The following is a 21,700-nucleotide window of genomic DNA, read 5'->3' as shown; positions in this document are numbered from 1 at the left end:
CTATCTCATCCGAATCAACGTACTCTTCATTGAGAAGTATGAGTTGGAGTTGGCCTTGAAGGCTGAGAGGAACACTACTCCCTTGGCCACGGTTCAATTTCAAAGGGAGAATTGCCTTCTAAGGGTAAAGAACCATCGGATAAAGGAGGAGGCGGCTCACGCCCTCAATGATGCTAAGGAGGCGTTGATGAGGGCATTGACACCTCCAAGTCTTGGGCTGTGAAGGCCTTTAAAATGCTGGCCGAAGCGGACGATTTTCCTCACTATGAACGTCGTCTAGACTTCCAAAAGAGTCTTCACAGGGTGATAGTGGCCGACGAGGAGCCGCAGGTATTTCAAGAGTGGTCTGATAATGAAGAAGAAGAAGAAACGACCGAAGAAGAAACTCAGGTCGAGGACGCCATCACCCCCCCTGAATAGAAATCATAAGTTGAGCCTAAAGTTGTTGTAACCTGGCCGGAGGCCATTTTGTACTTAGCCTATTTGTTTTTCTATTTTCTATGTTGTAATTCTTTTGGATGAATCAATATATATCAGAACTTCTTCTCGAATCTTATATCTGTTTGCAATTTTTCCTTTTGTTAACTAAGTACCATAATACCTCGTCTCCACTAAATGAACGCAATTACTGTTACCACCAATGGCCGGATTAAATCCATATTTTTCTCCAACACTTGCTCAATTTCTCAAGTGCTGAAGTTACTCGTCTTTGACTACAAAAATGTTTCACTTAAGACAGGACTTCTGATGATTATCCAGCCCATTTATTTCTTGGACGATCTCATTTTCTATAATTTTACAAAAGTTGGTGTTGTTCGTCTGAGAATTGAGAATTGATAGGATAATCAGCAGATAGTTTTGCCTATGTGATTTTTAGGCCAGCTATCCGTCCATGGTCCAAGGTCATAGATTTACCATTATCATGGACGGATTCAACTGAATCTCCATGCCTTGGCTCTCCCCCCCCTTGTTTAACAAAGTGTATTATATGAATCGTCTTTGTTCCAAGAAGGAGAACAACCATGTTTAATAGTGATGTTTGAGGGAGAAAGCATTCAGGAGACCAGTAGTTTAACCTGTTTTCTTTTGTAATAACTTTTCCTTTATTAAGGTGGTTATTACTTGGATGGCCTTATGATTAAAAGTAAGATCCCTTTACTAAGGTTTATTATCTTTGGTCGTTTTCTTTTAGGAGATTGATGTTACCCTTTCTAGAGTTTATCAATTGAATATCATTCGTCATGTGACGAACCTTATAGATTTGTAACATGTTTGGTCGATCTCCTGGTAGAAGCACTGTTCGTCAAGGAAATTTTCCTTGTTTTACTATTAGGATGGAGGTTTTTATTTTTTTTTACTTCATTACTTAGTTAAAAATTACTTAATTTAAACCATTGTTCTGGCCGGTGGTAAGATGCCCCTAAGTAGATAATATCAAGTAATAAGTAAAGAGACAAATATAAAGTGAAAGTAGAATTGTATTATATGAATTTTGCTTGGCTGATTGCCAAGGTACATGTATACATATCTACTCTTTCATTGCCATGTCATAGCACTTCCATGAAACTAACAAACTTCTTTAATTTACTCAGACGTGGTACTTTTTCAAGGTATTTGAGTTCCAAGTTCGAGGAATTGGACGACCATCCATGGCTTGAAGATGAAAGGTACCACTTTGCACAACCTGGACGATTTGATAAGGTCCTTTCCAATGTGGTGTTAGTTTTCCTAACTCTTTGGCTGTGCCGACCGCTTTCATACTGCTTAGGACCAGATCTCTCCCTTTTAGTGGTTGTCTGGCGACTCTCTTACTAAATTCTGGAACCATTCCGAGTTTATATAGTTGCATTCTTAACAACGCATTGCCTCTGATTTCTGGTACTTGATCCAAAGTTGTGCGAAGAGCAGCCAAGTTGGCCTCATCTTAGTATAACATAATTCTCAGAGTAGGTTCCTTTATTTCAATGGGCAAGACAGATTCAGAACCATATACAAGCATGGATAGAGTTTTCCCAGTTGAATTCTTGGCCGTTGTTCTGATGGACCATGATACCAACTGCAATTCTTCTACGAATAAGCCTTTTGCATTGTCTAGTTTCTTTTTTATGCCGCTTGATAAGATCTTGTTGAACACTTCTACTTGCCCATTTGCCTGTGGGTGGGAAACGGCCGCGAAGTTAGCCATGATTTCTCGTTTGGCCAACCAGTCTTTGAGCTAAAGGAGTCTCAAATTGTGGGCCATTGTTAAAGACAATGGACTGAGGCATGCTCGATTCTCGTTATGATGTTTTTCCAAATGAAGCCTTTGACATCATTAGTAGTGATTCCCCGCATTACTTCAGCTTCAATCCACTTGGTGAAGTAGTCCACTACTACACACACAATTTTTTTCTGGTCGGCCGCTATGGGAAACGGTCCCAGAATGTCCATGTCCCATTTGGCAAAGGGAAGCGGGAATAAGATTGGAGTCAGATAGTTGGACGACTTCTGGTGTATGTGTAACACCCCGTAATTTTAACCCTTTATTTTTCGTATTTCTTTATTTTAAAATAGTATTTTACCTTTTCACAAAAATAAATAATTTATTATTTGAATTATTTTGGAACATGTTATGAAAATGTGTATATATATTCATCTTATATTGTTAGTTATTTATTTTACGTTGTTATATTAGTTTCGTTATTTACTTTGGGCATTTAGGATCCGTTTTATGGTGTAGCATTTTTGGTAACGTTGTTGGACTGACTAATTGGGTGATGAAATGTTGCATTGCTTGTGGCGTGTCATGCTAGTCGAAAATTAGCAATTATGTTGTGGAGGATGAAGAGTTTTGGTGCGTGCTTATGAAGCTAACCTTTGAGTCTCTTGTAACTCCCTATTTAATTCCCCATTAATCCACCTTCATAATCACCTTTAAACCTTTGCTTTATAAAGTTATTAATCAGATGAGGCTGCTACATTGTAACCCCCATTCTCGTCCAACCATTAGAGAGGAAGAGAAAGAGTTCTTCTCTTTCTCGGTTTTCGTCCATTTCTGCACACCCATTTTCTTTGCATCATATCTCCTTCGTTTCTTATCCGAATTGAGCGTGTGAGTAGTCAAAATCTATCTACTCGGAAAGCTCTTTCTCGTGGTATAATTTGTTTTTGAATAAAGGGGAAGAAGCGACTGCAGTTTTCGTTCAATCAGACGAGTCATCCGGTTTTTGTTCCTTGTCGCACCTTCACGAAAATAAGCGTATCTGGAGATCTAACCGTTGGATCATCTTCAAATTTGGATAGAACGTTGATGACACCTTGTTATTTACGTTGACCAGAGAGATTTGGAATCCGATATTTTTATCACCGGAAATCATGATCGGAGCAGAGCAGTGCAAAATAAGAGTTTTCAACATTCAAGAAAAAGGTAACTAGCATTATTCTAGTTCGATAGAGAATAGATTGTGAACTTAGGTTGTTAAAATTGCTTTAGAGAACATAGTATCATGCTAGGTGGAACTTTGAGGATTTTATGATCTAAATTACAGGTAGTTTCATGGTTGTTGGCGTTGTTTTCATACCTTGGATTGCTACTATAATCATCTTGTTAAGTTTTGTTGATTAGTTGTATCCTTGTTATTGTTGTGGTTGAATTGATTCATTGGTTCACTTGGGTTATCTTTGGATTTTGAGAAGTTGTCGTTGTTGATGAGATTTAGTATCATGTGAGGATGATTGGTGTTGTGTTAGGCATGTATGCTAAGTGTGTTAGAATAAGTTTTGGTTGATTTACTTGGATTGCGTCTTGGAATCTTAGTTGTCGTTGTTGTTATTGCTGAAGTATGGATGTTTGTGGAAGTGCTTGGTGTGTGTGTCGATGTGTCAATGAGGTTGGAGTAGGCGTGGGTGGCTGGTGCTAGCCTCGAAGGAGTTGTTGTGGGCGAACGAGCGAAGCTCCAGGCCACGGAGTGGGCTGCTCGCGACTCGCGAGCCTTGTCGCGACTCGCGACGGCTGGCTGTCGCGACCCGCGATGCTCGTCGCACCTCGCGACGAGGGGTCTGCCTCTTGAGTCGTGCTGTTGTGTTTTTGTTTCCTTTTGGTCTACAGCTTGTGTATCTTTGCTTGATTGGTCTTAGATATGTATACTAAGGGTGTTTGAGTATTGTTTGGTCGACTTAAGTGTTACATTAAGGGTATGTGCCCTATTTTGTTGGGAAGCCTATGGTTATTTGGTTTGGAGTATGTTGAGGGCTTATGCTTTGTTGTGCATTCACACATTCGAACCTTGTTCGTTAGTGAATTCGATTTGCTTGTGTACCTTGTTGTGTATACCTATGAAAGTTGGATTAGATAGATTTTGTGTATACCTTGTCGTGTATACCTTGTGCTTGTAGAGTTGGATTGATCCTACGGACGGTATGGTCCTAAGAATTTGTGTTTGATTGACCCTATGAACGGTATGGTTCTAGGAATTTGCGTTAGTTGATTTTAAGAACGATATGGTTCTAGATATATGTGATCCTAAGAACGGTATGGTTCTGGGAATTTGTGCGATGATCCTAAGGGCGGCATGGTCCTAGGAGTTTGTGTTTGATTATTCTAAGGGCGATATGGTCCTAGAAATTTATGCTCGCTAACCTAAGGGCTGTATGGTCCTAGGCTTTGGTTACTTAACCTTGAGCGGTATGGTCCATTGGTTCACTACGGGTGGTATGATCCGTAGAATTTAGCTATTCGAACAGGGCGGTATGGTTCCTCGAATATGCAACATAGGCCTTGGGCGGTATGATCCAAAGAGTCTACTCACAGGCGGTATGGTCTGTTATGTTTGAGCTTGTGGACCGCATTTGTTGCATTTGTTGCAACGTTGACCGCATTTGTTGCATTTGTTGCATCGTTGACCGCATTTATTGCATGGTTGCTTATGACAATTTGTACCTCGTAGTGAGTACGGTCGGTTGCTTATGATAATTTGTACCTCGTAGTGAGTACGGTCGGTTGCTTATGATAATTGGTACCTCGTAGTGAGTACAGTCGGTTGCTGATGAACATTGTACCTCGTAGTGAGTACGGTATCTTGATAATGTGTTCCTTGATGTGCTTCTGATTTCTTTCAAGTTTATTATCTGTTCCTATTTGAGCTGGGAGAATTGCTAGTTACTCCCCACTGATTGTGGAAGTTGTTGTATATTTTGCAGGTTATGTTGATGGGTTTCTCCTTTGGTTTTGGGCTCGAGTTGAGTTGTGAGCATTAAAAAGCTAGGTGTTTTAGGCCTAGACTTTTAGTTAGTTGAAGAGTTAGTTTTCTCTTTTTGTTATTACTCTAATTAATTTAATTTATTTATACTATTTACTTATGTTGGTTTATCACTTAGTTATGTAATCGCATTTCTTGTAGTAGTGACATTCCCAGAAGACGATGTTTCCGCCATCGTCCTATTAATACTATTATTATTTCTTTCGTTTCCGCTTTCAAATTCTGGGGTGTTACAGTATGTTACCATACTTCTGACAGCTATCACATTTCTTGGCACCTTTAAGGTGGGCCGGTAATACCCAGTCCTTAACGCGAGCTCAAATCGCTTCAAAGACTTGACCTCTTCTTGGATTAGGAGCACATATTTGCTCATAGATGCTTCTTTGCATTCAAAATCCCCATTAACTTGACTGATGACTAGTAGAGAGTCTAACACAACCTCAATCTCTAAGGCCTAGCCGCCTTACACATTTTTATCCCTACAAAAATTGTTTCGTATTTTGCTTCATTATTTGACGTTTGAAATTCAGTGCATATTCGAACTTATCTGCTTCTAGAGATTCGCAAATTATTCCGGTCCCACAACCATTAACGATAGAAGATCCATCTACCATGAGCGTCCAGTGCTTTTTGCCTTCAGCTGGATCTTTTACGGGCTCTACAACTGGCCGGGTAAGCTCTACTATGAAGTTGGCCAAAGCTTGTCCTTTCATTGCTTTTCTAGGCTCAAACGTCAAGTCAAACATGTCAATTCCACTGCCTATTTGAGCATTCGCCCTGAGGCGTCCATCTTTTGCAGAACTTATTTTAGAAGTTGGTCATTATAGACTAGTATACTGTGAGCCAGAAAATACAGCCTCAACTTTTTGCTGGCCATGAGGAGTGCCAGGATGAACTTCTCTACCAATGAATACCGGCATTATGCATCCTTGAGTACATGACTCACAAAATAAACTGGAAGTTGCACTAATTCTCTTTCGGCCAACAGAACAGAACTGATAGGCTTTTGTACACCCGTAAAAAATAATTCCTGCAAAACCTTCTAACAATGTAGTAGGGTAAGTAGGATCTAATCCATAGAGAGATGGTCGTTTATCTAGTTTATAAGGTATAGAAACCAAACAAGATCACATATATTTGAATCAAAGTTCTAAACTAATCAAACTACGAAAATCAAACTAAAAAGGATCTAGGGTAATGATTCACCATGTTTATAACTATAATCTATCAAAATATCATCAATAATTCAATGAATCAAATATCTAGAGAACAGGGTAATCCTTTGCCAGGCATTAGCGCTCTCAAATCAACATATGCTAGTACGGTCGCTCAACATAATCAGATTTGCTAATTGTAGGTAAGCCTCTAAGGAGTACTATCTCTCGATCTATGACTCGATATTAACAATATTTAATCAAACAATTGATCAAATTGCAAGATCAATAATAAAAACACTAATCAATTAGAGAAATAAGTCAATCAAACCATCAATAAATCAATCAAATCATAGCAAATAAACATGGATTCCCAAACCCTAGAAATAAAAACTACTCTATGATGAAATAAATAATGAAATATAAATCTACCAAGAAAAGCATAATCAAAGAAATCAAGGAAATAAACTAATGAAACTCACGAATTAATGAAGAAGAATAAAAACTAGGATTTACAACTAGAAACTAGAGAGAAAAAGAGGAGAGAAAACTAAAACCTAGAATATCAAAACTAACGTGAGAAGGGGGGAGGAAAGAGAAAGAATGAAAACTTATCTAAATAATATTCAAAAACCTAATATGACTAGGAAAGTAATTTTATAAGATAAGGGAAGTCTTAAATAAATCATTAATGGGCAGATTAGTGATCCGCGCGTACGCGTGGCAGATTCTTGCAGAAACAATGCAATCTTCCGAAAGGCATAAATCCTGACTAGACGTCTCCTCGGGGTGTGCCACATATAGTTGGAAAGCTTTTCAAGTCTACTTTCCAAATCTACTGGAATTACTCGATTTAAATAAGCACATCAAAAGTTATGACCAGAAGAGTAGACGTGACTCCTTTTTCACATTTCTTCTAATGATTTTTTCGATTCGTTTTTGCTCAAACTCGTACAATGTCATATCCATACGATCCTTATTCATTGTAGCTTCTTTTCAAGTGCTCCTAATCCTCAAGTTTAGCTAATCATACTCCAAATACGTCCTCAATGCCTGAAATTCATCAAAAATAAGAAAACATACCGAATAGGAGTAGAAAATCATAACTTAAGAATATAATGCAATAATGAACCTAAATATGAAACTAAATGCTCTAAAATGCAACCTAAATGCATCTAAAAACTATACATAAAAATGACATTATCACGCACTCACAGCTTGAGGCAAAACGGCCAAGTATACAAATTTTGTTTTCTTCTTAATGTTTGAAAAGAAATAATGACATTTGTCACCTGATTTAGAAAGAAATCGTCCTACGGCTGCAAAGCACCCTGTCTGGCGCTGAACTTCCTTGACCTTAGACGGTGATGTCATGCTTAAGATTGCTTGAATTTTTCAGGATTTGCTTCTATTCCTCTTTGGTCGATTAAAAACCCTAAAAAAATTTCGATCTACAACTCCGAAGACACATTATTGAGGATTCAACTTCACCTTATATTTTCGAAGAGTCTCAAAAGTCTCTCGGAGATCACCAATGTGATTCTGCCCCTCCATGCTTTTAACAATCATATCATCAATGTAGGCCTCCATATTACGCCCCAGATGTGGCTGAAAAACAGTATTAATTAGCCGCTGGAAGGTAGCCGGTGCATTACGGAGGCCAAATGGTATCCTCAACCAACCATAGATCCCTTTCTCCGTGATGAATGATGTTTTATCTTGGTCTTCTGGCCACATTGGGATATGATGGAGACCAGAGTAAGCATCCATGAAACTCAGCAAGGCATGGCCGACCGTGGAGTTTACTAACCGATCTATTTTCGGCAAGGGGAAGATGTCCTTAGGACAAGTTTTGTTAAGATCAGTGTAGTCCACACACATCCTCCATGTGCCATTGGGCTTAGGAACCATGACTACATTAGTGATCCAGTCTGGGTAATAGGTCTCTCGAATGAATTTTGATTTTAACAATTTTTGCACTTCTTGGTCGACGGCGTCAGTCCTGGCCGGACCAAGGTGCCTTTTCTTCTAACGAACAGGTTTTGACTTGGATGTATATTCAGTTTATGAACAACCACTTCAGGATGGCATTTCTACAACATTGTATGCAAAAAACATCGTCGAATTCTTTCAACAAAGCAACTATCTCGTCCTTTATCTTGGACTTTAGAACGGACAACCTTCAGCCTTTCTGGATGTTTATCATCTAAAAAAAATTTCCATAAGCGCTTCTACAAGCTCTGACCGTTCAAGTACAACACCCACAATAGCCATCACTTATTCTGATGAGGCTGCTTCTTCTTTGATAGCCATGCATTTCCTTTTCGATTGGCAAGAGGCTGGACAGATTGCTTGCTGGAGGAGCTTGCGCCTGAGGTCTTTCAACCACCGACCTTAGAGTGTCCACTTGGTATTTAACAAACTCGGCCGCCTTTCCTTCAACCGTTATCTTTGGTTGTTCTGACTTTTCTCCTTTCTATGATAAGGGTTTGAGGGTGGTGAGATAACATTCTCTAGCCACTTGTTGATCCCCATATAGAGATCCAATTTTCCCCCATCACACTCAAACTTCATCAGCATGAGATGAGTAACAATTACCGCCTTGACATGGTTCAGGGTTAGTCGTCCTAGAATGACATTGTAGGCCGTCAAATCTCCGACGACCAAGAACTTAACAAACAAACTTCTGGACGCCTCTTTGTCCCCTACCTTGACGAGCAAGGTAACTGCTCCCATTGGGTGGATGATTCCTCCCCCAAACCTGATTATGGGATGATGAACTGGGACTAAGTCGCCCTCGTTGAACTTTAACCATTGACAAACAATCAGCACTTATTATATATGTAGAACTTTCGGTGTCCATATGAATCCTTCTTACTCTCAAGTTTCTATCTTCATCTCTACTACCAAGGGATTGAAATGAGCAGTTCTTAATTTCCCCCGATCCAATTCACTGACGACTACTTTTGGGAATGGATCAGTCTCTGCCTGATTGGTGAGCAGGACCTCGCCGAGTTCCCTAAGGTAGTTCTTACATCCCTGATTGGTCGGTCATCCCGCTGCAAATCCTCCTGATATGACCAGAACCACATCCTCATTGGCACTCTCACTTTCTTTCTTTCGGCTTTGATGATCATCTTTTTTCTGAAATTTTCTCCCTTATTGGGCAAGTACGAGCTCATCTTTTCTTTTCGAGCTAAATCCTCCAAAGCTCTCTTAATATGTTTACATTCATTTGTTTCATGTCCACAGTCCTTGGGGAAGTGACAATACTTACTCTTATCCCTTTTTTTTATAGGGAGTCTTCATCTCAGTTGGAGCCTTCAGTTCATGCTGATCTTTTATCTTCATGAGAATGGAGTATTGATCTTTGCTGAACTCTATGGGTTCCGCTAGAGTTTCAGATTCTCTTCTTTTACTTCGCCTAGACGAAGTTGTTATAAAAGTCAGAGCCCAAGTTTCCGCCTTCTTAGAATTGCTCTTCTTTGGCTGATTTGTTTCTTCCTCCTTTTTTGCTTCTGGATGTTTTTCTTCCGCACATACTTCAGTTGTATAGATGAATGCTTCAGCCTTCCGGAGGGCTTCAGCTAGAATAGTGACTTTCTTCTTTACCAAATCAAATTTGAAACATCTTGGCCTCAAGCTTTTGATGAAGGCGTCAAAGGCCACTCCAGCATTGAAATCTTGAATCTGCAATGCCTCCAAATTGAATCTCTTGACGAAACTTCTTAAAGCTTCCTTTGGTCCTTGGATGATTATACCCAAGTGTTGTAGACTTGGAGTAACACTCGAAGTTTACAAGTTCAAATTTGCGGATAATAAATCAAACATAAAATAACACTGGTGGCACTGTGCCTTAATGATAGTTCGTGGATAAATTAGCTATCTTTAATCTTATAAGGATACAGTCACACCACCTTAGTTAATTAAAGTTCCCTAAGATCCCAAATTAGTCTAGAAAGAACTAATTAAGCAAAGGATAAATCACTCTAGGTTTCCAAATCCAAGAAACAAGAATAATTCGAAAGTTGAGATAAACTCGGTTTTTAGGCATAAAATCTTGATTGATTTTCATTGATAATTCCGTAAACATTTATACAAGAATTCATGTCCTAATTTTCTGAAAATAAAATAAAAGAAATAAAATTAAATTAATCCACTAAGTGTTGATCATGGACAACATGGCTGGATAACTTCAAGAAGTGGCGTTGAGGGATGGCGCACAACTTCAGCAATTCTTCCTTGAATTGTGGAACCAACTTCCTCATTCCTTGGTGGCTGATTATGGGTTTGAATTTCCACCACTTAACTCCTTTTTCCACGTATAACTTCTCCAACAACCTCAGCATTGCAACGGCCAAATTATCCACATGATTCGCACATGATTGCAGCAAGTAGAAAACCTTCTAACACTAAGACTTCTATGCATTCGCTGGCATTTGTGATGGCACAGTGAATGGCACAGTTCATAGGACACTAAGCTACTTTCACGAAACTAAGTTCATCACAACTCAATGACACTTAGTATTACAAGTTTAGGGAATTGAAATTACAACTCAAAACAAACCTAATACAAGATTTAAGCTAAGTAAATGAATCAAAGGGATAACACATTTGAATTAATTAGAAACCATATTAACAATAGTATCCAATTCCTTCGACCAATTCATGGATGTTGACCCTTAAGTTTTGAAGATGACCTAACCACAAAAGACATAGTATATTTTATGTATGTTGTTGCAAGGTAATCCATGCTCGAGCTAAGAGAATACTTGATTGAAGATTAAAGCGGAGAATTAATCAAGATCGAAGTAAAATGTTCGAGAGTGAAGAATCAAGCATGGAATGAAGATTAGAATACATTAGGGTATTTATTAATCTTCTTGTTAAGGTTGAGTAAAGCTTATATTAAGTTCGTGGTGAATTCTCAAAGGAACTTGGTTCTGTTCCCATGAAAGGAACAGACCTGGCACTATAGGAACAAGGCTAAGGAACAAGACTTAAAGATTAGGGAACAAGACTTAAAACTAATTTAGGAACTTCTAAGTGACTAATATTGTGCGCCTAAGATAATTGTGTGCCCAATATAGTTGTTAGAGTTTTTAGGGATATTTTGACTAAGATCCATTATTTTAGGAAGTTAGTTTAAGTTTGTTAGGAAAAGATTTTAAAAAGATTTTATGATTTTAAATTAACTGATTTTCAAATATTATCTTTTTAAAATATATTTTATCTTTTATATTTTATTTAAAAGATTTAGTTTTCGAAAATTTATTATTTCCGGTTTTTAAAATGTTTCGGATTTTTAAAATTTAAAACTGTTTTCCGGTTTTATAAAAGATTTTGAAAAAGATATTTTTCCTAAAAACTAGCTAAAGTATTTTATTTATTTCCTAAAATCATCTAGATTGCACGCCTAAAGTTTACTGCTACACGTTTTATGTAGTTAGTGGATTTAGTGGCTTAAGTTAATTATCCTCCAAGTATTTAATTAAAATAAGAGTTTAATTATTCTCCAAGTTTTGAAAAACCACTAATGTGTTACTGCTTCTATGAATGAAGTAGTGGATTAGTGGATGCTTTACATGACATGGAATAATTAATTTAATTTAATTAATTAATTAAACATCATGGAGAACATGTGATAATGGTTAATTAGTGGAGAACATGTCTTGTCTTAATTGTCTATAAATAGGCGCCTAATTCATTTGAGTAAAATTGTGTCTGACTTAGTTAATTTGTCCTAAGTTATCTAAAGTGTCAGTGCCTTTTCCTTAAGAGAATTCATACTTACATTAATCGAGTTTATTACTCTTCCATTATTTTATAAAGTGTATTTTTGAGAAAAAGGGTTTGAGTGAACTCTTGTAAGTGTGAGAAAGCTTTGAGTGAAGCAAGAGAAAGAGAAAGAGAAAGAGAAAGGAACTTCGAGTGAAGTTTGAGAGAAAACGTCAGTTGTTGGGAACTGTCGTTGGGAACTTGAGTTGAGTGACTTAAGTTGAGAATCGAGAGAAAAGTAATAGGTTGTAATAGAGTTGTTTTGGCCTATTATAGTGGAAAGTTTTTAAAATCCCTTGTGGTCGAGGTTGTTTCTTCCTACTAGGCCTAGGAAGTTTTTCCTCGTAAAATCTCTAGTTTCCCATTGTTTGTTCCCAAGTTTACTTTTAATTCCGAAAAAAGTATAGCTTATTCTCTCACTATAATTCACCCCCCCTCTTATAGTGCTCATATTATACAACAATGGACATAGACTTGTACTCGAACATAGCTTCACTAACCATAGCAATGAGTGCATGAGCTTTGTTGATGAGTAATAATGGAGCTGCATTGCCATCATCCTCCCCTGGTTGCGAAGAGCTTGCCCTCAAACTTGGAATAGCACCAAAATCTTCATGGAAAGGACTAAGATCCGCAACATTGAATGTAGTGGACACTCCATAATCTCCTGGAAGCTCGATCTTATATGCATTAGGATTGATTTGTTCAAGTACCTTGAATGGTCCATCTGACCTAGGACTCAACTTAGAACGCCTTTTGGAAGGGAAACGTTCCTTCCTCAAATGGATCCAAACTAGATCACCGGGTGCAAAATGAACATCTCTCTTCTTTTTGTCTAGGTATATCTTGAGTTTTTCATTAGCTTTTATGATCCTAGCTCGAACAAGTTCATGTATCTTCTTGATTTCTCGAGCTCTTTCATCAGCTTCCATACTAAACTTGTTATGAATGGGGAAGGGTGCAAGATCAAGAGGAGTGCAAGGATTTAGACCATAGACAATTTCGAAAGGACTTAGGCCAGTTACCTTGTGAGGGACTCGATTATAGGCGAACTCAGCATGGGGAAGCAGCTTTTCCCATTGTCTTGGACCTTTAGTGGCTAGAGCTCTAAGCAAGGTGCCTAAAGTCCTATTCACAACTTCAGTTTGTCCGTCGATTTGTGGATGACTAGAAGTGCTAAACTTCAATTTTGTACCCATTTTCTTCCACAAAGTAAGCCAAAAATGACTCAAGAACTTAGAGTCTCGATCACTTACCATGGATCTTGGAATACCATGCAACTTGACTACCTCCTTAAAGTATAACAATGCAGTTTGGACGGCATCATGAGTGGTATTGCTTGCAATAAAGTGAGCCATTTTGGAAAATCGATCAACAACAACCATGATAGCATCTTTATGATGTTGTGAGCGTGGTAATCCAGTGATGAAATCTAGACTCACATCCTCCCATGGGGCTTGGGGTGTAGGCAAAGGCATGTGAAGGCCTTGAGGTAAAGAATGGCCTTTTGCCCTTTGACATACATTGCATCGTTTAATCAAGTACTCCACATCTCTCCTCAACTTCGGCCAATGAAAGTAGTCACTTACCATACTTGTAGTTTTCTCTATCCCAAAATGTCCAGCTAATCCTCCTTCATGAAATTCTTTGATTAAGGATTCTCGCACACTATGCCTAGGAACACATAGTTGGTTGTTTTTGAAAAGAAACCCATCGAAGAGATGATATTCACCTTGGGCATGAGTGTGGCACTGAGCGAACAGTTCACCAAAATCCGGATCATCTTTGTAGTTCTCCTTCAATACTTCAAGTCCAATGACTTGACTCCTCAATGAACTCAACAACACATATTTTCTTGATAAAGCATCGGCCCCTTTGTTCATTTTTCCCGATTTGTGTTTGATAACAAAATGAAAAGCTTGTAGGAATTCAACCCATTTAGCATGCCTCGTTTGTAGCTTTTGTTGGCTTTGCAAGTATTTCAAAGCCTCATGGTCAGAATGCAATATGAACTCCTTAGCAATGAGATAATGGCGCCAATGATCTAAAGAACGAACCAAAGCATAAAATTCCTTGTCATAGGTGGAATATTTACGTTTAGCTTCGTTGAGTTTCTCACTAAAATAGGCCAAGGGACGACCATTTTGAGAAAGAACCGCACCTATTCCCACACCAGATGCATCACACTCCACTTCAAATACTTCCTCAAAGTTAGGTAGGGCTAGAATGGGGGCTGTGGTTAGTCTCCTTTTCACTTCATCGAAGGCTAGTTGGGCTTGAGGGTTCCATTGGAAGTGTTTAAGCTTGGTGAGTTCAGTTAAGGGTGCCATGAGAGTGCTAAAGTCTCTCACAAAGCGCCTATAGAATGAAGCTAGGCCATGAAAACTTCGGACCTGTTGGATGGATGTAGGGGTAGGCCAATCTCTTATAGCTTCCACTTTCTTGTTATCAACCTTGATTCCTTCATTAGAAACTAGGAATCCGAGAAAAATCACTTGATTAGAGAAGAAATGACATTTTTCAAGATTACCATAGAGCATTTCCTTCTCCAATACTTCGAATACTTGCTCCAAATGTAAAACATGTTCCTCCTCATTCTTGCTATAAACAAGAATGTCATCAAAATAAACCACAACAAATCTTCCAAGGAAGGGTCGAAGTGTTTGGTTCATAAGCCTCATGAATGTGCTAGGTGCATTCGACAAGCCAAATGGCATAACAAGCCATTCATACAATCCTTCCTTCGTCTTAAAGGCTGTCTTCCATTCATCCCCCTCATGGATTCTAATTTGGTGGTATCCACTCCTAAGATCAATCTTAGAGAAGACTTTAGAACCATGTAGATCATCAAGAAGGTCATTTAATCTAGGGATGGGAAATCGATATTTTATGTTGATGATAGCTCTACTATCAACACACATATGCCATTCACCATTTTCTTTGGCACCAAAAGTGTAGGCACAGCACATGGACTTAGAGATTCTCTAATCAATCCTTTGGTTTTCAACTCCTCAACTTGCCTCCTTATCTCTTCAGTTTCTCTTGGATTGGTACGATAGGCAGGCTTGTTTGGTAGACTAGCTCCAGGTATGAGGTCTATCTTGTGTTGTATATCACGCTTAGGGGGTAAGCTAGGGGGTATTTCTTGTGGAAATGCGTGACTATACTTCTCAAGTAGAGGGGTGAGTAAAGGGTGTTGGGCGTTTTGTGGAGGTGGGGCTTCATCAAGGCCACTAAGAATTAGTTCCTTGATTGGTGTATACTCATGGTACTCGGATTTCATCAATGTGGTCAAGGCTATGTTCTTTTTTGATTGAAGGCTTTGGTTTTCTTTCGACTTAGGTACAAGGGGGGCAAGGATAATCTTTTTGTGGTTCTTAATTAAAGTGTAGGTATTCTTGTATCCATCATGGATTACTCTCCTATCAAACATCCAAGGTCTACCAAGCAGTACATGGCACGCATCCATGGGTATTACATCACACCAAATCTCCTCTTCATATGTTCTACCAATGCTAAAGTTAAGTAATACACGACTGGATACATGTATTCCTTTTCCTTGATTTAGCCATTGAATGACATAAGGGTTGGGGTGTGGGGTTGTGTTTAGATTAAGCTTGGTTATGAGGGTTTGAGAGGCGACATTAGTACAACTTCCACCATCAATTATTAAAGTACATACCTTTCCTCCAATGGTACATCGTGTATGAAAGATGGACTCCCTTTGTAGTTGCTCCTCTTGGACAGGCATTCCACTAAGGGTCCTTCGAATAACCAAACATTCTCCTTCATCTGGACCGAGCACTTTTTCCTCCTCCACATCTTCTTCTTCATACTCCTCCATCTCATGTTCTTCTCCTAAAGCTTCATACTCCATTAGGGTCACTACTTTTGTATTAGGACACTCAGATGCGAAGTGACCTAGTCCTTGGCACCTAAAACATCTCCTAAGAGCCTTGTTTTGTATGGGGCTGCTCTCGGGTTTTTTTAAGGGTGGTTTAAAATTGTTGGTAGGGTTAGGTTTAGGGGTGAATGTGTTTGGCTTAGTATAGGGTGTGGTTTTAGCAAATGGTTTAGATGTTTCCCATTTACCTTTGGTTCTTTGTTGTTTCTCCACCTTATGCGCCAAGATGACAAGTTCTTCAAGGGTTGAGTAATGGTGTAACTCCACTACATTAGCAACCTTTGAATCCAGGCCTCCCAAGAACCTAACAAGTGTTTGAGGTTCATCCTCGTGCAACTCACATTTCATCAAGAAAGACTCAAACTCTCTTGCATATTCTTCAACACTCCTCGAGCCTTGTTGAAGGTTATGAAGTTTAGAAAAATTCTCTTGCACATAATAGGTTGGCAAGAATTTCTGTTTAAGTAGTTTCTTCATCTTCTCCCAAGTACGCACCTTCTCTTTTCCAACTCTCTCCCTTTTGGCACATACACTAGCCCACCAATTAGAAGCATACTTCCTCAACTTAAGAGCCACTAACTTCATGCTTTTGTCCTCGGGTATTTCTTTGTAATCAAACACCCTTTCTACTGTTCTCATCCATTCTATGAATTCATCAGCATCCAACTTTCCATCATAATCAGGGATATCCACTCTAATATCATTATTGCGTTGGTTATGCTGTGGAGGCCTTCTAAAAGCCAGGAATGTCTCATCACTCCCTTGATCAGATAGGTTGTCTTCGTCCCTATCTCCTCTTTGAGTTTGCAACCTTAACGTTAATTGCCTCACTTGCTCTTGTAAGAGTTGCATTCTGGCATCATTCTCCTTCCTTTCATCTAATAATAACTTCATGGTCTCTTTCCAATTGCTTGGGGGATTAGAGGGCTCACCAGACTCCATAGTTGAGACTTTAGGTTTGTGGTTTTGGGGTGGGTTGGGGATTGTCTTTGGGGTGTGTGTTTGGGGTTTAAGGATTGGTTAAAGGTATCTTCTTCAATCTCCAGCTCTGATACCAAGATGTTGTAGACTTGGAGTAACACTCGAAGTTTACAATTTCAAATTTGCGGATAATAAATCAAACATAAAATAACACTGGTCGCACAGAGGATGGCACTGTGCCTTAATGATAGTTCATGGATAAATTAGCTATCTTTAATCTTCTAAGGATACAGTCACACCACCTTAGTTAATTAAAGTTCCCTAAGATCACAAATTAGTATAGCTAGGACTAATTAAGCAAAGGATAAATCACTCTAGGTTTCCAAATCCAAGAAACAAGAATAATTCGAAAGTTGAGATAAACTCGGTTTTTAGGCATAAAATCTTGATTGATTTTCATTAATAATTCCGTAAACATTTATACAAGAATTCATGTCCTAATTTTCTGAAAATAAAATAAAAGAAATAAAATTAAATTAATCCACTAATTGTTGATCATGGACATCATGGTTGAATAACTTCAAGAAGTGGCGTTGAGGGATGGCGCACAACTTCAGCAAGTCTTCCTTGAATTGTGGAACCAACTTCCTCATTCCTTGGTGGATGATCATGGGTTTGAATTTCCCACCACTTATCTCCTTTGTTCACGCATAACTTCTCCAACAACCTCAGCATTGCAACGGCCAAATTATCCACATGATTCGCACATGATTGCAACAAGTAGAAAAACCTTCTAACACTAAGACTTCTATGCATTCGCTGGCATTTATGATGGCACAGTGAATGGCACAGTTCATAGGACACTAAGCTACTTGTACGAAACTAAAGTCATTACAATGACACTTAGTATTACAAGTTTAGGGAATTGAAATTACAACTCAAAACAAACCTAATACAAGATTTAAGCTAAGTAAATGACTCAAAAGGATAATACATTCGAATTAATTAGAAACCATACTAACAATAGTATCCAATTCCTTCGAACAACTCATGGACATAGACTTGTACTCGAACATAGCTTCACTAACCATAGCAATGAGTGCATGAGCTTTGTTGATGAGTAATAATGGAGCTGCATTGCCATCACCAAATGCATGCTTGTTTTCTGTTCTTGCCGATTTGCTACAAAATGGTTGGTGAAAAGATAGCTAAGCTCTGTAAAATTATTCACTGAGTTAGCAGGAAGATTGTTGAACCATTTTTTAGCGACACCTTTTAAAGTGGCCGGGAAATTCTTACACCATGTGGCATCATCTACCGCTTGAACATACATTTGATACTTGTATGCGAATAAGTGATCGTCTGGATCAGTGGTCCCATCAAAGGGTTCTATCGTGGGCAGCTTAACCTTTGGGAAAGGGGGTGCTTCCATGATTCTGGGAGAGGATGGAGTTAGCCAGTTAATTTTGAGAGCCCCCGACAGTCCCTCCATGGGTATGTGCTCCCGACGATATTCCCTTAACAATGGGTTAGAAGAGGTGTTTGTATGGCCTGGACCCATGTACACCATAGGTTACAATACAGTTTTCTCTTGTCTTGGCTTAACAGCATATGGTCCCAGACTTCTTCCCTCAGTCTTGGACGGCAACCTCAACGGAAGATCCCTTAGATAGGAGGTGGTCTCGAGGCTGAACGCTGCAGAGCCGCATCCTTCTTTGCTTGTAAATACTCTCGAGCATCGGTCTTCATTATATGACCACTTGGATGAATGTTGTCTTAAGTTCAGACTACCAACTTCCAGTCGATCTTCCTTCGCTGCTCACTAACCTCCGGCTGCTTTCCTTTGGTGAGCCTTTTAGACAATTCCAGACAAGGAGGCCTGCTTGGTCCTGGACGACCCAACTGAGAATGTCCCTTTAGAGGATTAACAACAGCTGGATTTGGACTTACTTGAAAAGACAACATATTACTCTTGATCTCCTCCTGAACAACAGCATCCATCTTAGTTTCAAAGTCATTCAAGACGTTTTTCAGATGGGCAGCTGTCACTGGACGTTCAAGATTCTCCTGAATAACAGGCTCACAGTTTCGTCGAGAGAGATTGACAATAGCCGGAGGCCTATCCCTTCCTCGCGGTGGCCTTTCGTCACCCACTATATCTGTAACACCCTCGTTGACCCGAACCCTTTCTTATTCGGTAAAACTCGGGTTTTGAGGGAAAATAAATCCACGAGGGTTCGACTCGACGGGTGGTGCTACCGTATCCTCTACTCAAATTTCAAAGCTTCTGTTTCTAGCTACATTAGATGAATCGCAGTCAGTCATTATTGCGTCTTCCCACAGACAGTGCCAAATGTTACGTAGTGCTAGACTTGTAAATATATTGCTATTTCCACAACATGTTCTTCAATTAGAGACTTGTGCAACAATGCCTTGATAAAAATATCCCGAACCCGAGCTTCGCTCCCTGACCTGTAAAAAGGGACCCACCCTGGAGGTTTGGGACATATTTCCCCCTCCGAAGCTTAATTTAGGTATCAGGAGTAGTAAAGGAAAATTTTAGAGAGAGAGACAGAGAGAATTATGACAGTAACAGTACACTGCTCTGAAAAACGTACCTCTCTCCTGATTTCAAGGACTATTTATACTGTTTGTGATAATTGTTATGCCATGAGGTCACCCTAATTTCGGAGCACATGATTGGCTAAGCAATGCAATCATGACATGTGGCAAGCATTTACTGGAGGGTACACCTCATCCAACCTTATGCAGGTGCCTTTTGGGACTTTGGGCCAAAGTACAAGCCAGGCCAGATAGGTGGGCTGATCTTCTCCAAATTGGGATTTGTACTTCAGCAATCTCCTTTTGGCCATGTACTTTCTTCAATAGGCAAGGGACACGTGGTTGATCTAGATGAATCCACGTGTCTTACTTAGAGTCGTCGATCTTTAGGCTACAACAGCAGCGTTTGTCCAAATCCTGTACTTGCCACTGATTTGTTTAAGAGAATAAGTTATGCTAGCGTTGTAATGAAAGGAAATGAATTGAAATAAAATGTTTATAACGGGCTGAAGTAAAGGTTACGAGTTTTCCGCTCATTTTGGAATTTTGTTTGTTTTGTCTTTCTACCCTGAATTTGCAAGTTTGGTATTAAGAGCATGGTGTTGGAAGTGGAGCAAGAATAGGATTATGTTTTGTTAAGGATTGAGTTTGTATTTTAGAAAGTTGATTTAAGAATAGTTATTTATATTTCGTTGTATATAATATATGAGAATAGTAGTCCAGATATTGAATTAAGAGTTATTGTTTTTGAGAGTGTTTCGCTAGCAGCTCGGAAGAGGGGGCTGCTACAGCTACCTCCTCCAAAATCCAATTAAAGACCCCAATAAAAAAATTCACGGAGAACATTCCTTTTTTTACCCTTTTCTCTAACTATCAAATAAACCAAAACCCACAATTTATCAAATACAATAATAATGAAATTTACAGAGAAAAGGGAAATAATAGTAATTAAGCCGGAGAAGAAGATGGTTTTCTTCGAAGTAAAGATATCGAAGCAAAGAAAGACAAGTTTTGGTTGACGTCCACTTTGCGTCTTCTTATACTGATGTCTTGAAAAAGCAAAGATTTTTGAAGTTTTGTTGAAAAGAGAGGGTTGGATACAATTATTTAATACTTGGAAATTTTGATTTCCTTATAATTGCGCCTGTTCTTACACTGGAGTATGTCTTTATACCTCTCTCAAACCCTCTGTAAATTTTCTGAAAGAACGGAGATCGATGACGGCTAAACTTAAGGATATTACAAAAATTTTGATTTTTCATTTATAATTAGGCATTTTTTAATAATGATTTATGTGGCTGATTCAGGTGATCAGGTTCGCTGGTACAATGCAAATGGTTTGATTGATTTTAACAAATTGTCCCATGATGCCGCTAATAAGGAAGCTCCTTTGAAACTCATTGAATGTTGGCAGATCTCTTTGTATGTCTTGTTCGGAAAGAGGAGGACTCAATGAAAGTTTTCTTTGGATATATATAAGATAAGAACAATATAAAATGCATGTTGGGTCTTTGAAACAGTTCAAATCATTTTGAGACTAATAAGTTTGATTTGTTTTACCGAGAAGGTCTACGGTTCGAGTCCGTATAGCCCTACTAAATTTATAAACTTTTCTTAATCGCCAATCTTATGATTTGTTTCCTGATTGTCATAGAAATTTTTTAGTCGTTTACTTTTTGATATTTATATAACGACTTTTTACCTTGTCGGGCCTCATTTTAAATTTAGTGTAGGGTTAAATCAAGCAATTCATTAGTTGCACTTGACATATTTTTGCATTTGAGGCAAATATTGCAGCTGAAATCGGTAACGAACATCAACAATTAGACTGGCCAGAATTGCAAAAACTATATAGTTTGAACCACAAGCATTGGACAACGCTTTCCTTTATTTGTGCGAAATCATTGTGCTCGTCATATTCTTTATAAATATAATTGAAGTTAAAGCAGTAGCTGTTGGTTCTTGTAAGATATTTATTTTTAGTTGCAACGCTGACTTTTATATATTCTAATTTACGAATTTGATCACTAGTATCTTCAATTTATAATAATAAGTGAAAGTATTGGGTCAGACCGTCTGACCCAATACCTTCCGTCGGACGGGCTTAGCCCATCAAAAACGCGCGGGCTTTTTTTTTCATATTT

General features: G+C 38.7%; 1 long non-coding RNA gene across 1 annotated transcript; it reads left to right on the top strand.

The window, feature by feature from the left end:
- Window positions 1–3,322: 3,322 nt before the first annotated feature.
- Window positions 3,323–5,457, top strand: LOC130590585 (uncharacterized). Its single transcript, XR_008968434.1, has 2 exons — window positions 3,323–3,406; window positions 5,179–5,457. It is a non-coding gene; the product is annotated as an uncharacterized LOC130590585 (long non-coding RNA).
- Window positions 5,458–21,700: the final 16,243 nt, after the last annotated feature.

Source organism: Beta vulgaris, chromosome 2 (genome assembly GCF_026745355.1).
Source record: "Beta vulgaris subsp. vulgaris cultivar EL10 chromosome 2, EL10.2, whole genome shotgun sequence".
Taxonomy (NCBI): domain Eukaryota; kingdom Viridiplantae; phylum Streptophyta; class Magnoliopsida; order Caryophyllales; family Amaranthaceae; genus Beta; species Beta vulgaris.
The sequence above is the reverse complement of the archived record's forward strand: the minus strand, read 5'-3'. Positions and strand labels throughout refer to the sequence as shown.